The sequence below is a fragment of the Pezoporus occidentalis genome, unplaced genomic scaffold (genome assembly GCF_034315485.1).
Source record: "Pezoporus occidentalis ecotype Australia unplaced genomic scaffold, CSIRO_AGI_Poc_V1 ctg21, whole genome shotgun sequence".
NCBI lineage: Eukaryota > Metazoa > Chordata > Aves > Psittaciformes > Psittacidae > Pezoporus > Pezoporus occidentalis.
The window spans coordinates 1,613,599-1,619,201 of NW_026913964.1; the positions used below are offsets into that span (position 1 = coordinate 1,613,599).

The 5,603-nt window shown below is 44.4% G+C and overlaps 1 long non-coding RNA gene across 2 annotated transcripts; it reads left to right on the top strand.

Moving 5' to 3' along the window:
* The first annotated feature begins 604 nt into the window (after nucleotides 1–604).
* Nucleotides 605–1,212, top strand: LOC134164039 (uncharacterized). Of its 2 annotated transcripts, none has more exons than XR_009964974.1 (2): nucleotides 605–891; nucleotides 973–1,212. It is a non-coding gene; the product is annotated as an uncharacterized LOC134164039 (long non-coding RNA). The 2 variants fall into 2 exon arrangements; XR_009964975.1 differs by having other exon boundaries at nucleotides 851–891; nucleotides 1,000–1,212.
* Nucleotides 1,213–5,603: the final 4,391 nt, after the last annotated feature.

Sequence of the window (5,603 nt, forward strand, 5' to 3'; positions counted from 1 at the left end):
AGCAGCGCGCTCGCGCCCGGCCCCCCCTTTTATAGGCAGCCCGGCACGCGGGCCCGCTCGCCTCACGGCCTGATTGGACACCGGCGTTAGGCTGCAGCCTGGAGCGGAGCTGGATTGGTTCTTCGGGGAGGGGGCGGAGGAAGAGGGAGAAGCTGCGAGCGGGCGCGAGGGGTGTGCGCGCGCGCCTGTCGGGTCCCCGGGCGCCTGGTGATTGGCGAGCGAGGGAGCACGAGGCGCCAGCCCGCTCGCGTCCTCGCGGTCCCCCCCCGTGGCGGGAGGGGCGGGCAACCGAGCACGGCGATTGGCGGATCCCCGGTTGCCCCGGCGACCGGCGCGCGCAGCTCGGGGTCGGAGCGGGCGGGGCAGGGAGCGCGGCGCAAGGTGACCCTTCCCCTCTGCCCCCCGCGGCGCCTTAGATCCCCTGGGGTCCCGCTTCCCCTTCCCGCCGGGCTAAGCGCTGCGCCCGCTGCTGAGGGCTCGGGCCCGCACCTGCCGCTCGGCCCGGCGGCTCAAGCCTGCTGAGGATGTAACTGGGGAGGCCCGAGCCAGAGCGGTGCCGCCACCGGTGTGTGGGGCCGAGGCAGAGGGGAGCGCTGAGGGCAGCGGCAGGAGCCGCCTTCGCCGCGTCTTTGGTGATGCGGTGTTAAACTGAGCCGGTACACCCCAAGGGCTGGCTGTGCTTTGTAGCGTGCTGCTGCCGTTCACCCCCGTGGCTTGCCACAAAAACGTGGGAAATGTCTGCTGCACGGAGCGGATTACAGTAACCAGCAGCATGTTTATTTAAGGCTGCCTCTTACGGAAAGTTATTGAGTTTCCTAGTTCTCATGTGTGAGGGCTGATTCATGCCTACGTCTCTCTTGGCTCAGGAGGAAATCACATCTGAACAGAAAGGTAAGCTACACGAAGCTCAGAAGAAAATAGTATCTGTACAGAAAAGTAAGCTACAAGGAGAAAAATAACTTCCACATGCAGTGTGAGTTTCTTTGTTGGTTTTGGCAGTGGAAAGATCTTCTCCTGTTACGGGAAACGTCAGCGCCTGCCTTAAGGTCCTTGGAAGCACATGAGTGTCAGAGCCGTGATGTCACAGCCAGCTGGAAGGAGCCACAGCTTTCCTTGCCCTCCTGCAGCCACCGGAGATGGACACGGCCCCTGGTATGTTATATTGCCTCGTCACAAATGAGCAATAAAGAAAAATCACCTTTAAGCTTTGAACTACCTTTACTTTGTGATTTTTTTTATTCCTTTGACTGTTCTCCCTTGATAGTCTTCTACTGTATATATGAGAAGCTTGTGGGCTTTTTTAATAATAGCTGCCGTTGTTGTGGCGATCACTGAAATTGGGGACTGCGGGGCTGTGAGGGACTTCCTAATATGCCCCTTCCCTCATCCCAAACTATTTCACTGCAAGGGCAGCTCCCACATTTTGTCTGCACACTGCACTTTGGCACTTAAGTGCACTTTCAGTGCTGGAAAAAAAAACAAATTGCCCAAGTATTTACAGAGAAGGGACAAGAAAGCTCCGGAACTGGCTTCAGAACTGCTTTGTGTTGGCAAAGCCGCTTCAGCACAACCAAAACTGACACGGCTGAGTTATACCAGACCGTACTTTAGAGGAAGTTGCATGAGTTAGGGAGGCCAAACTGGAACAGAAGAGACACTGTTTCTGTGTCTCCCATTTGTGCCTCAGCTCTTCATTTATGAAATAAAATCCCTTAATCTGAGCACAGATTAGGATACTGGAGAGGGTGACTGCAGTGGCTGCTGGAGATGGCAACACAGGGTGATGAAGAAGCCTTTTCTTTTGCAGGTCCCTGCTGAAGTACCTGACAATATCACTGGTTTTGAATAACAAAAAAAACCCAACAGTTCTGCAGATGGAAAGCCCATTCTGCAACAAGTGCTGATGAAGTCTGTTCATGTGGGAAGAAGTGGTGAAAATACCAGAAAAATTCGGCTTTCTAACTGGCCCTTCTGTTTCTGAGTGCTCAAGCTTCACACTGCTTTGTCATAGCATGAGTAACAGGACCTATTTCTTTTTTTTTCCTAATTTGACTTATTTGACTGATTTTCTTCTAAATTGCTAATAGTGTGGGAAGGCAGAAAATTCAGAGAAATAAAAGATTTGTTTTTCCTGGGTAGAGAGAATTCTATAGAAAACTCCGAACTTGTTCGTACTGATACATTTTGCTGACGTAGGTTCATACCAAGTCATAAACTCTGCTTCAAAACCTCAAATAGTCTCTTTCAAAGCCTCAGAGAATAGGAGGAGATAGGGAAATTATGGCTCTATCTGTTTTATATCCTTTTGATTACAACACACCCTTAGTGTCAGTCTAGTTTGGGCTTTAGTCCCGTAATGACTTCCATTTTGATAAGTATCCTGTGTCTATATGAAGCCCATACCCACATTTCCTTTGACATTTGTTCTGCTCATTATGTCATTTATTTTTTTACACTTTATTAGTAATTAGTAACTCATTATGATTTATTGTTGAATTTACAGAAAGGGTGTAACTCACTTGAAAATTGTTCAGAGTGCTTTACAACAAACATGGCCTATCTTCTAGGGAGCCACAAGCACATACAGTGCAGTGAAGGTGAGAATAAAGCAATCATGATAGAACTCACACAGAAATAAAGTTAAGTAATCATAAGGGCTTGCGAGTTTAGTTGATATGAAGGCATATCAGTATGTTACTTACCAAAATTCTTTCATTATTCCCAGAAAGTAAATGTGGGTTAGGGAATTTGTTATTGGTTAAGATGATTTTTGTCTTTAAATTGTGCATTTCAAATGTAGTTGATTTGAATGAACAGGAAGCCATGTGGCAGCAAGGGCATGAACTTAGTTTTATTGAAAGCCTAGGCAGCAGTGCCAAAGATGAATGGTCTGAAGGCGTGATGCAAAACCCAGTAGAGTATGTGGAAAGACAGGTACTGGTTTCACTAAACATGAAAATATATAATTTTCTTCTCTTACCTAAGAACCTGCATGGTTGGGCGCAAAGCATGCAGGAGGAGCAATGTAGCAGAAATTATACTACTTCATACAGTATATTTTAAATGGACAAAGAGCAATTCTCATCTTAGAGCTACTAAGATGGTACTTTACGTAAGTTTTAATTCCACATTCAAATAAAACAATTGGAAAAAAAAACCCAAACCTCTTCTGCTTGTAATTTTTTTTTTTTTCTGCTGCTAAGGAGAAATCTATTACACTTAGATAATACATTTAGTCAAATTCAACAAAACTTCAACTTCTGCTAATATCAGAATATATTGAAACCTAAAAGGCATCAGAAAAAACTCAAAGAATGAAATTAATTACTGAATATTGGCTCAAACACTCCAAGACTGAGCAATTTAAATAGTGGACTTGGATTTAAGATACCTGATTATGTTCTCAGCAGCAACTCGCTCCTGTTTCCATTTCTTGTGCACTACAAACACCTTGTTGTTAGGTAACAATGCAGTATCCTACCCATTGGATTAGTCAATCAACCAGCTGTCTGCTTAAGTAATGGAAAAAGGCAAACATGTCTTCATGTTCTGATGCCAGATTTTACACTATACCTACCAAGATGCATTAGCACACTTTTTTTGTAGATGGCACACATGAGTTCTGTATCTATGTTCAATTTCAGGTTCCATTCAATAGGTTACTCTACTGCAGCATCTATTAAATGAGACCCATTAAGAGAATAAATCTTCAGCTGCCTGAATCTCCTGGATAACCTGTCTTTAAAGCCTGTGAAGGAAGTAACCGAGATAAGTAGTGTTAGGGCACAGTCAAAACACGTAATGACTAATTATGCTGTAAGCAGGGGACAACCTGGACTAAGATCCCTTCTTCTGGGGTCAGCAGGGGCTTGAGAGTGTGTATGACCTCTTCTGTCAGTGCGGAGTGAGAAAAAACTACTCTTCACAGAAATCTCCTTCCTCTCAGACAACAAAAAACAATGTTTTTTTCTCTGCAATTTACTTCCTTCTCAGCCCCATACCATGACAGTGTAATCTCTTACTTCAGCGGCTGAATACAGCGCTCAGCAACTCCACCACTTCCTCTGCAGTAACAGAAACACTTCTTCACCAAGTCTTGATGGAAATTTCTACTTTTCACTGGTTCTGAATGCAGTCAGAACCAGTAAGACAGAATATTCAATCAGGAGAAGGACTGTCTCTTTCCTATGACAATATAAATGAACCATTTGTTACTTTACTGAATTGTGTGATTTACTAAAGCTTATTAAAATATATTTCCAGGTTTTCTGTAATATTTGTATATCTGCAGCAAACAGAATTGCAGTTGGATTGATGAGTGATTTTATTCATTCCAATTGCATTAGTGCAGTAGAAATTGCTCACAAAAGAGCTAAGTCTAGAATTCTGACTTGTAAAGCACTTAACTTTCTTTCGCAAGCCTTTCTTGCTATTATACCAAGCAGACCCGGATTTTACTGGCAAGATCAAATGCAAGCTAAGGTTGGATCTGCCACATGGCACAGAAAGAATGATACTTTTGTAGAAGGTTGCAGATACTTATTTCCACTGAAAAAGCTTACAGACTTCTGAATAGCAGTTGTTGATAAATATTACTTATGGACAGTAACAGGTTGCTGTGGAGTTTGTGAAATTCCTGGAAGCAGGCTGAGACCAGAGACTTTGACATGGGAACTGCGTAGTCATTGCAAGTTTGGTGAGAGTTCAGCGCTGTCCTTGAGTCCCTCAGCCTCTTGGCTCACCTCTTCAGCGTACTGCTCACAAGTGAGCATTTTATGATAGCAAAATATTCTCAGCCTAGTTCTGTGTTCAAGATGCACTTGGAGCAGCGAGCATGCTTTCATTTTTCTGATTCCTTGGTTCTACATCTGGTAAGACCCTTAATGAATTTTGGACAGACATTAAGGCTGACGTTTCTTATTCCCTGCAGCAACAGGCAAAAAAATTCGACTCTGAAAGCCAACGATTATGAAGGTTTCAAGTTGTGTTAGCCACCTAGGCAAGATGCAACTGCAAGAGAAACTGTACAGCTGTCCCCCATTCCTCTTCCTCAGTGACAGGATGGGTAGTGTTGTTCTCCTTGATCTGTGTCTCCAGCAACAATAGTGTGTGGGAAAATCAACAATAAGTAGCCTAGGGAGAATAGGGGGACTTCGTATTTCCTCCAAAGTCCCCTTTGCTCAACCCCCTTACCAAGGGAATTTGCAACACCTTCTGTGCTTTGACCCATAGAGAGAGAATTTCAGGACTAAATCTGAGATGATCATAGGTTGTCTTATTTTCTTTCTGTATTTGTTTAATTTCCAGCACCAAATGCCAACAAAAAACCAAGGTGCAATTTTGTCCCCTGAAATATACCTGCCAGAGCACATAGAGTTAACAAGAGCTAAAGGTGAGGGATTTACCATAGGCACTGACTTGGTATTTATATGTCTTCTGTGAATGCAAGTGAAGCGTTGCATCAGAAAGCAGCCCTACTGAAATGATAATATGCTCATTCATTTGCTTTGTTGGTCTAAGGTAACCACAAAGACCTAGAGTTTGTACAGTGCCAGGTACTCCAAGCAGCATGCCAAGATAACATTACCTGGCTCAAGTCCCAG